The 11,854-nt window shown below is 40.9% G+C and overlaps 1 non-coding gene across 1 annotated transcript; it reads left to right on the top strand.

Moving 5' to 3' along the window:
- Window positions 1-352: 352 nt before the first annotated feature.
- Window positions 353-460, top strand: LOC112793148 (small nucleolar RNA R71). The gene has a single exon (XR_003197856.1). It is a non-coding gene; the product is annotated as a small nucleolar RNA R71 (small nucleolar RNA).
- Window positions 461-11,854: the final 11,394 nt, after the last annotated feature.

Below are 11,854 nucleotides of genomic sequence, written 5' to 3'. Positions count from 1 at the left end.
GATCATAAGCTTCTTCTTCAGATGAAGCTTCCTTAGTACTACCTGATGCATTTTGCATTCCAGACAGACTTTGAGAAATCATATTGACTTGCTGAGTCAATATTTTGTTCTGAGCCAATATCGCATTCAGAGTATCAATCTCAAGAACTCCTTTCTTCTGATTTGTCCCATTGTTCACAGGATTTCTTTCAGAAGTGTACATGAATTGGTTATTTGCAACCATTTCAATTAGTTCTTGAGCTTTTGTAGGCGTCTTCTTCAGATGAAGAGATCCTCCAGCAGAGCTATCCAAAGACATCTTGGACAGTTCAGACAGACCATCATAGAAAATACCTATGATGCTCCATTCAGAAAGCATATCAGAGGGACACTTTCTGATTAATTGTTTGTATCTTTCCCAAGCTTCATAGAGGGATTCTCCTTCCTTCTGTCTGAAGGTTTGGACTTCCACTCTAAGCTTACTCAATTTTTGAGGTGGAAAGAACTTTGCCAAGAAGGCATTGACTAGCTTTTCCCAAGAGTTCAGGCTTTCTTTAGGTTGTGAGTCCAACCATGTCCTAGCTCTGTCTCTTACAGCAAAAGGGAATAACATAAGTCTGTAGACCTCAGGGTCAACCCCATTAGTCTTGACAGTGTCACAGATTTGCAAGAACTCAGCTAAGAACTGATGAGGATCTTCCAATGGAAGTCCATGGAACTTGCAATTCTGTTGCATTAGAGAAACTAATTGAGGCTTAAGCTCAAAGTTGTTTGCTCCAATGGCAGGGATAGAGATGCTTCTCCCATAGAAGTTGGGAGTAGGTGCAGTAAAGTCACCCAGCACCTTCCTTGCAATGTTGGCATTGTTGTTGTTTTCGGCTGCCATGTGTTCTTCTTCCTTGAAGATTTCTGTTAGGTCCTCTACAGAGAATTGTGCCTTAGCTTCTCTTAGTTTTCGCTTCAAGGTCCTTTCAGGTTCAGGGTCAGCCTCAACAAGAATACTTTTGTCTTTGCTCCTGCTCATATGAAAGAGAAGAGAACAAGAAAATATGGAATCCTCTATGTCACAGTATAGAGATTCCTTGAGGTGTCAGAGGAAAAGAAAAATAGAAGGCAGAAGTAGAAGAATTCAAACTTATCAAGAAAAATGGAGTTCAAATTGTTCATTAAGGAATAGTGTTAGTCCATAAATAGAAAGATGTGAGAAGAGGGGAAGAAATTTTTGAGAATTAAGTAAAAGATTTTGAAAATATTTTGAAAAAGATGTGATTGGGAAGATATGATTGGTTTTAAAAAAAGATGTGATTGAGAAAATATGATTTGAAAAACATTTAAAAAAAAAAGATTTGATTTTAAAAATTAATAACTTGGCTAACAAGAAAAGATATGATTCAAACATTAAACCTTTCTCAACAGAAAAGGCAACATACTTGAAATGTTGAATCAAATCATTAATTGATAGCAAGTATTTTTGAAAATAGAAAGAAATTGATTTTGAAAAAGATTTGATTGAAAAGATATGATTTGAAAAAAAAATTTGATTTTGAAAATCATTGAAAACTTGGAAAAAAATTTGAATTGAAAACAGAATCTTCTCTCTTGTGCCATCCTGGCGTTAAACGCCCAGAATGGTGCACATTCTGGCATTTAACGCCCAAAACTCTACCCTTTTGGGCGTTAAACGCCCAGCCAGGCACCCTGGCTGGCGTTTAAACGCCAGTCTGTCCTTCTTCACCGGGCGTTTTGAACGCCCAGCTTTTTCTGTGCAATTCCTCTGCTGAATGTTCTGAATCTTCAATCCTCTGTATTATTGACTTGAAAAGACACAAGTTAAAAATATTTTTGGATTTTTAATAATAAGAATAATTAAAATGCAACTAAAATCAAATAACAATGCATGCGAGATACCAAACTTAGCGGTTTGTATACTACTGACACTAACAAAATGAGAATGCATAAGAGACACACAAAATACTCAAGTCAAGAGAATTCAAAGATCAGAGCAATATAACCATCAAGAACAACTTGAAGATTAATGAAGACACATGCATGAATGCAAAAAGAACAAAAACATGCAATTGACACTAAACTTAACATGAGACTCTAGACTCAAACAAGAAACATAAAATATTTTTGGTTTTTATGATTTTGTAAATTTTTTTGTGCTTTTTCGAAAATTAAGTGGAAAAGAAAATAAAGGTATCAAAATTCTTAATGAGAATTCCAGGAATCATTGCAATGCCAGTCTAAAGCTTCAGTCTAAAGAAATTAGACATGGCCAGCCAAGCTTCAGCAGGACATTGCATTCAAGAGCTAAATTGATGAAGATCAATCAGCTTTGGTGATGATAAGAACATCACCTTGAAACACTAGAATTCATTCTTAAGAACTCTGAAGAAAAAATACCTAATCTAAGCAACAAGATGAACCGTCAGTTGTCCATACTCGAACAATCCCCGGCAACGGCGCCAAAAACATGGTGGACGAAATTGTGATCATTACAACTTCGCACAACTAACCAGCAAGTGTACTGGGTCGTCCAAGTAAAAAACCTTACGCGAGTAAGGGTCGATCCCACAGAGATTGTTGGTATGAAGCAAGCTATGGTCACCTTGTAAATCTTAGTCAGGCAAACTCAAATGGTTATGAATGATGAATAAAACATAAAGATAAAGATAGAGATACTTATGTAATTCATTGGTGGGAATTTCAGACAAGCGTATGAAGATGCTTGGTCCCTTCCGTCTCTCTGCTTTCCTACTGTCTTCATCCAATCCTTCTTACTCCTTTCCATGGCAAGCTGTATGCAAGGATTTCACCGTTGTCAGTGGCTACCTCCCATCCTCTCAGTGGAAATGTTCAACGCACCATGTCACGGCACGGCTATCCATCTGTCGGTTCTCAATCAGGCCAGAATAGAATCCAGTGATTCTTTTGCGTCTGTCACTAACGCCCCACCCTCAGGAGTTTGAAGCTCATCACAGTCATTCAATCATTGAATCCTACTCAGAATACCACAGACAAGGTTTAGACCTTCCGGATTCTCTTGAATGCCGCCATCAGTTCTAGCTTATACCACGAAGACTCTGATCTCACGGAATGGCTGGCTCGGTTGTCAGGCGAGCGCTCGGTTGTCAGGCGATCAACCATGCGTCGTGTATCAGGAATCCAAGAGATATTCACCCAATCTAAGGTAGAACTGAGGTGGTTGTCAGGCACACGTTCATAGGTGAGAATGATGATGAGTGTCACGGATCATCACATTCATCAAGTTGAAGAACAAGTGATATCTTGGAACAAGAACAAGCGGAATTGAATAGAAGAACAATAGTAATTGCATTAATACTCGAGGTACAGCAGAGCTCCACACCTTAATCTATGGTGTATAGAAACTCCACCGTTGAAAATACATAAGAACAAGGTCTAGGCATGGCCGAATGGCCAGCCTCCCAATGATCTAAGAACTAGACGTCCAAAGATGATCTAGAGATCTAGAGTGATCAAAAGATGAAAATACAATAGTAAAAGGTCCTATATATAGAGAACTAGTAGCCTAGGGTGTACAGAGATGAGTAAATGACATAAAAATCCAGTTCTGGGCCCACTTGGTGTGTTCTTGGGCTGAGCATTGAAGCATTTTCGTGTAGAGACTCTTCTTGGAGTTAAACGCCAGCTTTGGTGCCAGTTTGGGCGTTTAACTCCCATCCTTGTGCCAGTTCCGGCGTTTAACGCTGGGAATTCTGAGGGTGACTTTGAACGCCTGTTGCGGCCATCAAATCCTGGGCAAAGTATGGACTATCATATATTGCTGGAAAGCCCAGGATGTCTACTTTCCAACGCCGTTGAGAGCGCGCCAATTGGGCTTCTGTAGCTCCAGAAAATCCACTTCGAGTGCAGGGAGGTCAGAATCCAACAGCATCTGCAGTCCTTTTTAGTCTCTGAATCAGATTTTTGCTCAGGTCCCTCAATTTCAGCCAGAAAATACCTGAAATCACAGAAAAATACACAAACTCATAGTAAAATCCATAAAAGTGAATTTTAACTAAAAACTAATAAAAATATACTAAAAACTAACTAGATCATACTAAAAACATACTAAAAACAATGCCAAAAAGCGTACAAATTATCCGCTCATCACCATGCTGCTTTGAAGTACCTTCTAACCAAACAGGACTCTAAACCAATATTAATTAGGTGGGTGTTACTCCTTCAGGAGTTTGATATTGAGATAAAAGACAGAAAAGGGTCAGAAAATCAAGTAGCTGACCATCTCTCCAGAATTGAGCCTGAAGCAGGAATACAACCACCCACAACTGTGATTGAAACATTTCCAGACAAGCAATTGTTCGTCATTCAGTAGACTCCATGGTTTGCAGAAATTGCAAATTATAAGGCATGAATTTTATCCCAAGGGAGTACAGTAGGCAACAAGTGAAGAAGCTATTGACTGATGCAAAGTACTACATTTGGGAGGAACCATACCTTTTTAAAAGGTGTTCAGATGGAATAATCTGGAGATGTGTCCCAGACAAAGAAAAATAGTAGATTCTTTGGCACTGTCATGGTTCTGAGTATGGAGGCCACTTTGGTGGTGAAAGGACAGCTACAAAGATCCTTCAGAGCGGGTTTTACTGGCCGAATCTCTTTAGAGACTCAAGAGCATTTGTAAAATACTATGACAGATGTGAAAAAGCCATAAATCTCCCTGCCAACCATGAAATGCCACAGCAGGGGATCCTTGAGGTTGAGTTGTTTGATGTGTGGGGTATTGATTTCATGGGACATTTCCCACCCTCGCATTCGAACAACTATATTCTAGTGGTAGTTGACTATGTGTCCAAGTGGTGGAAGCTGTGGCTCTACCCACCAATGATGCCAAAGTGGTAATAAGCTTTCTTCAGAGATATATCTTTAGCCAGTTTGGTGTCCCAAGGACACTCATTAGTGATGGAGGAAGCCACTTCTGCAACAGATAGCTGGACTCTCTTCTGCAGAGATATGACGTCCGTCATAAAGTGGCAACCCTCTATCACCCTCAGACAAGTGGATAGGTTGAAGTTTCCAACAGGGAACTTAAGAGGATTCTAGAGAAGACCATCAGTGTTTCAAGAAAGGATTGGTCTAGGAAGCTTGATGATGCTCTCTGGGCATACCGGATAGCGTACAAGACTCCTATCGGCATGTCCCCTTATCAGTTGGTCTATGGCAAAGCATGTCACCTGCCAGTTGAACTAGAGCACAAAGCTTACTGGGCAATCAGGTATCTGAATCTTGATTCAGAAGCTGCAGGAATTAAGCGGATGCTTCAGTTGAATGAGCTTGATGAATTCATATATTCAGCTTATGAGAATGCCAAACTCTATAAGGAGAGAACCAAGCTACTGTATGACAAGAAGATTGCCATCAGAGTCTTTGAGCCAGGACAAAGAGTGCTTCTGTATAATTCAAGACTCAAGTTCTTTCCTGGGAAGCTGAAATCCCGGTGGGCAGGACCATTTTTGGTTACCAGAGTTTCACCATATGGTCATGTGGAAATACAAGAAGAGAATTTTGATAGGAAATTTACAGTGAATGGCCAGAGGTTGAAGCACTATCTTGGAGGCGAGATTGATCGATGGTGCACGAAATTGTGATCAATCCTTTTCACAACTCAAATAATCCCCGGTGATGAAACCAAAAACTTGGTGTTCAATGCCATGGCATAAACACAACTTCGCACAACTAACCAGCAAATGTACTGGGTCGTCCAAGTAATAAACCTTACGCGAGTAAGGGTCGATCCCACAGAGATTGTTGGTATGAAGCAAGCTATGGTCACCTTGTAAATCTTAGTCAGGCAGACTCAAATGAATATAGGTGATAAACGAATAAAGCATAAAGATAAAGATAGAGATACTTATGTAATTCATTGGTAGGAACTTCAGATAAGCGTATGAAGATGCCTTCCCTTCCGTCTCTCTGCTTTCCTACTGTCTTCATCCAATCCTTCTTACTCCTTTCCATGGCAAGCTTAAGCAAGGGTTTCACCGTTGACAGTGGCTACCTCCCATCCTCTCAGTGGAAATGTTCAACGCACCCTGTCACGGCACGGCTATCCATCTTTCGGTTCTCGATCAGGCCGGAATAGAATACAGTGATTCTTTTGCGTCTGTCACTAACGCCCCGCCCTCAGGAGTTTGAAGCACGTCACAGTCATTCAATCATTGAATCCTACTCAGAATACCACAGACAAGGTTAGACCTTCCGGATTCTTTTGAATGCCGCCATCAGTTCTAGCCTATACCACGAAGACTCCGGTTAAAGAATCCAAGAGATATTCACCCAATCTAAGGTAGAACGGAGGTGGTTGTCAGTCACACGTTCATAGGTGAGAATGATGATGAGTGTCACGGATCATCACATTTATCAAGTTGAAGAACAAGTGATATCTTAGAACAAGAACAAGCGGAATTGAATAGAAGAACAATAGTAATTGCATTAATACTCGAGGTACAGCAGAGCTCCACACCTTAATCTATGGTGTGTAGAAACTCCACCGTTGAAAATACATAAGAACAAGGTATAGGCATGGCCGTGAGGCCAGCCTCCCAAGGTGATCAAAAGATCTAAAGAACAAAAGATTCCAAAGATCAGAAGATTCTTTTTCAATACAATAGTAAAAGGTCCTACTTATAGAGAACTAGTAGCCTAGGGTGTACAGAGATGAGTAAATGTCATAAAAATCCACTTCCGGGCCCACTTGGTGTGTGCTTGGGCTGAGCATTTGAAGCATTTTCGTGTAGAGACTCCTCTTGGAGTTAAACGCCAACTTTTATGCCAGTTTGGGCGTTTAACTCTCATTTTGGTGCCAGTTCCGGCGTTTAACGCTGGGATTTCTGAGGGTGACGTTGTACGCCGGTTTGGGCTATCAAATCTTGGGTAAAGTATGGATTATCATATATTGCTGGAAAGCCCAGGATGTCTACTTTCCAACGCCGTTGAGAGCGCGCCAATTGGGCTTCTGTAGCTCAAAAAAATCCACTTAGAGTGCAGGGAGGTCAGAATCCAACAGCATCTGCAGTCCTTTTTGGTCTCTGAATCAGATTTTTGCTCAGGTCCCTCAATTTCAGCCAGAAAATACCTGAAATCACAGAAAAACACACAAACTCATAGTAAAGCCCAGAAAAGTGAATTTTAACTAAAAACTAATAAAAATATACTAAAAACTAACTAGATCATACTAAAAACATACTAAAAATAATGCCAAAAAGCGTACAAATTATCCGCTCATCACAACACCAAACTTAAATTGTTGCTTGTCCTCAAGCAACTGAAAATCAAACAAGATAAAAAAGAAGAGAATATGCAATGAATTCCAAAAACATCTATGAAGATCAGTATTAATTAGATGAGCGGGGCTTTTAGCTTTTTGCCTCTGAACAGTTTTGGCATCTCACTCTATCCTTTAAAATTCAGAATGATTGGCTTCTTTAGGAACTCAGAATCCAGATAGTGTTATTGATTCTCCTAGTTAAGTATGATGATTCTTGAACATAGCTACTTATTGAGTCTTGGTCGTGGCCCAAAGCACTCTGTCTTCCAATATTACCACCGGATACATACATGCCACAGACACATAATTGGGTGAACCTTTTCAGATTGTGACTCAGCTTTGCTAGAGTCCCCAACTAGAGGTGTCCAGGGTTCTTAAGCACACTCTTTTTGCCTTGGATCACAACTTTATTTCTTTCTTTTCTCTATTTTTTTTCGAATTTTTTTTCTTTTTCTCTTCTTTTTTTTTCAAAATTTTCTTTTTTTTTTCATTGCTTTTTTTTTGCTTCAAGAATCATTTTAATGATTTTTCAGATCCTCAGTAACATGTCTCCTTTTTCATCATTCTTTCAAGAGCCAATATTCATGAACCACAAATTCAAAAGACATATGCACTGTTTAAGTATACATTCAGAAAACAAAAGTATTGCCACCACATCAAAATAATTAAACTGTTATAAAATTCAAAATTCATGCGATTCTTTTCTTTTTCAATTTAAGCACGTTTTTTTTTTTTTAAGAAAGGTGATGGATTCATAGGACATTCATAACTTTAAGGCATAGACACTAAGACACTAATGATCACAAGACACAAACATAGATAAACATAAGCACTAAAATTCGAAAAACAGGAAAATAAAGAACAAGGAAATTAAGGAACGGGTCCACCTTAGTGATGGCGGCTTGTTCTTCCTCTTGAAGATCCTATGGAGTGCTTGAGCTCCTCAATGTCTCTTCCTTGTCTTTGTTGCTCCTTTCTCATGATTCTTTGATCTTCTCTAATTTCATGGAGGATGATGGAGTGTTCTTGGTGCTCCACCCTTAGTTGTCCCATGTTGGAACTCAATTCTCCTAGGGAGGTGTTTAGTTGCTCCCAATAGTTTTGTGGAGGAAAGTGCATCCCTTGAGGAATCTCAGGGATCTCATGATGAGTGGGGTCTCTTGTGTGCTCCATCCTATTCTTAGTGATGGGCTTGTCCTCATCAATAGGGATATCTCCCTCTATGTCAACTCCAACTGAATAACAGAGGTGACAAATGAGATGAGGAAAGGCTAACCTTGCCAAGGTAGAGGACTTGTCCGCCACCTTATAGAGTTCTTGAGCTATAACCTCATGAACTTCTATTTCTTCTCCAATCATGATGCTATGAATCATGATAGCCCGGTCTATGGTAACTTCGGACCGGTTGCTAGTGGGAATGATTGAGCGTTGAATAAACTCCAACCATCCTCTAGCCACGGGTTTGAGGTCATGCCTTCTCAATTGAACCGGCTTCCCTCTTGAATCTCTCTTCCATTGGGCGCCCTCTTCACATATGACTGTGAGGACTTGGTCCAACCTTTGATCAAAGTTGACCCTTCTAGTGTAAGGATGTTCATCTCCTTGCATCATGGGCAAATTGAATGCCAACCTTACACTTTCCGGACTAAAATCCAAGTATTTCCCCCGAACCATAGTAAGATAATTCTTTGGATCCGGGTTCACACTTTGATCATGGTTCTTGGTGATCCATGCATTGGCATAGAACTCTTGAACCATTAAGATTCCGACTTGTTGAATGGGGTTGGTAAGAACTTCCCAACCTCTTCTTCGGATCTCATGTCGGATCTCCGGATATTCACTCTTTTTTAGTGAAAAAGGGACCTCGGGGATCACCTTCTTCAAGGCCACAACTTCATAGAAGTGGTCTTGATGCACCCTTGAGATGAATCTTTCCATCTCCCATGACTCGGAGGTGGAAGCTTTTGCCTTCCCTTTCCTCTTTCTAGAGGTTTCTCCGGCCTTGGATGCCATAAATGGCTATGGAAAAACAAAAAGCAATGCTTTTACCACACCAAACTTAAAAGGTTTGCTCGTCCTCGAGCAAAAGAAGAAAGAAGAGAGTAGAAGAAAAAGAAATGAAGAAGAAAGGAATGGCTTTGTGTTCGGCCAAAAAGGGGGAGAAGTGGTGTTTAGGTTGTGTAAAAATGAAGGAGTGAAGGAGGGTTTATATAGGAGTGGGGGAAGGGTAGGGTTCGGTCAAGTGAGGGTGGGTTTGGGTGGGAAAGTGGTTTGAATTTGAATGGTGAGGTAGGTGGGGTTTTATGAAGGATGGATGTGAGTGGTGAAGAGAAAGATGGGATTTGATAGGTGAAGGGTTTTTGGGGAAGAGGTGTTGAGGTGATTGGTGAATGGGTGAAGAAGAGAGAGAGAGTGGTAGGGTAGGTGGGGATCCTGTGGGGTCCACAGATCCTGAGGTGTCAAGGAAAAGTCATCCCTGCACCAAATGGCAAGCAAAATTGCGTTTCTAGCCATTTATGGCATTAAACGCCGGGCTGGTGCCCATTTCTGGCGTTTAACGCCAACTTCTTGCCCTTTTCTGGCGTTTAACGCCAGTCTGGTGCCCCTTTCTGGCGTTAAACGCCCAGAATGGCGCCAGACTGGGCGTTAAACGCCCATCTGCTAGCCTTACTGGCGTTTAAACGCCAGTAGGTTCTTCCTCCAGGGTGTGCTGTTTTTCTTCCTGTTTTTCTTTCTGTTCTTGCTTTTTCAATTGATTTTGTGACTTCTCATGATCATCAACCTACATAAATCATAAAATAACAAAAGAAAATAGTTAATTATAAAACATTGGGTTGCCTCCCAACAAGCGCTTCTTTAATGTTATTAGCTTGACAGAGGACTCTCATGGAGCCTCAGAAATGCTCAGAGCTATGTTGGAACCTCCCAACACCAAACTTAGAGTTTGAATGTGGGGGTTCAACACCAAACTTAGAGTTTGGTTGTGGCCTCCCAACACCAAACTTAGAGTTTGACTGTGGGGGCTCTGTTTGGCTCTGTTTTGAGAGAAGCTCTTCATGCTTCCTCTCCATGATGGCAGAGGGATATCCTTGAGCCTTAAACACTAAGGATTCTTCATTCACTTGAATGATCAACTCTCCTCTATCAACATCAATCACAGCCTTTGCTGTGGCTAGGAAGGGTCTGCCAAGGCTGATGGATTCATCCATGCACTTCCCAGTCTCTAGGACTATGAAATCAGTAGGGATGTAATGGTCTTCAACCTTTACCAGAACATCCTCTACAAGTCCATAGGCTTGTTTTCTTGAATTGTCTGCCATCTCTAGTGAGATTTTTGCAGCTTGCACCTCAAAGATCCCTAACTTCTCCATTACAGAGAGAGGCATGAGGTTTACACTTGACCCTAAGTCACACAAGGCCTTCTTGAAGGTCATGGTGCCTATAGTACAAGGTATTGAAAACTTCCCAGGATCTTGTCTCTTTTGAGGCAGTTTCTGCCTAGGCAAGTGATCCAGTTCTTTGGTGAGCAAAGGGGGTTCATCCTCCCAAGTCTCATTTCCAAATAACTTGTCATTCAACTTCATGATTGCTCCAAGGTATTTAGCAACTTGCTCTTCAGTGACATACTCATCCTCTTCAGAGGAAGAATACTCAACAGAGCTCATGAATGGCAGAAGTAAGTCCAATGGAATCTCTATGGTCTCATTTTGAGCCTTAGATTCCCATGGTTCCTCATTGGGGAACTCATTGGAGGCCAGTGGACGTCCATTGAGGTCTTCCTCAGTGGCGTTCACTGCCTCTCCTCCCTCCCAAAATTCGGCCATGTTGATGGCTTTGCACTCTCCTTTTGGATTTTCTTCTGTATTGCTTGGAAGAGTACTAGGAGGGAGTTCAGTAATTTTCTTGCTCAGCTGACCCACTTGTGCCTCCAAATTTCTAATGGAGGACCTTGTTTCAGTCATGAAACTTTGAGTGGTTTTGATTAGATTAGAGACCATGGTTGCTAAGTCAGAGTTATTCTGCTTAGAACTCTCTGTCTGTTGCTGAGAAGATGATGGAAAAGGTTTGCTATTGCTAAACCTGTTTCTTCCACCATTATTATTGTTGAAACCTTGTTGAGGTCTCTGTTGATCCTTCCATGAAAAATTTGGGTGATTTCTCCATGAAGGATTATAGGTGTTTCCATAGGGTTCTCCCATGTAATTCACCTCTTCCATTGAAGGGTTCTCAGGATCATAAGCTTCTTCCTCAGATGAAGCTTCCTCAGTACTGCTTGGTGCATTTTGCATTCCAGACAGACTTTGAGAAATCATATTGACTTGTTGAGTCAATATTTTGTTCTGAGCCAATATGGCATTCAGAGTGTCAATCTCAAGAACTCCTTTCTTCTGACTAGTCCCATTGTTCACAGGATTTCTTTCAGAAGTGTACATGAATTGGTTATTTGCAACCATTTCAATCAGCTCTTGAGCTTCTGTAGGCGTCTTCTTCAGATGAAGAGAGCCTCCAGCAGAGCTATCCAAAGACATTTTGGATAGTTCAGAGAGACCATCATAGAAGATA

This window comes from Arachis hypogaea, chromosome 3 (assembly GCF_003086295.3).
Source record: "Arachis hypogaea cultivar Tifrunner chromosome 3, arahy.Tifrunner.gnm2.J5K5, whole genome shotgun sequence".
NCBI lineage: Eukaryota > Viridiplantae > Streptophyta > Magnoliopsida > Fabales > Fabaceae > Arachis > Arachis hypogaea.
The sequence above is the reverse complement of the archived record's forward strand: the minus strand, read 5'-3'. Positions and strand labels throughout refer to the sequence as shown.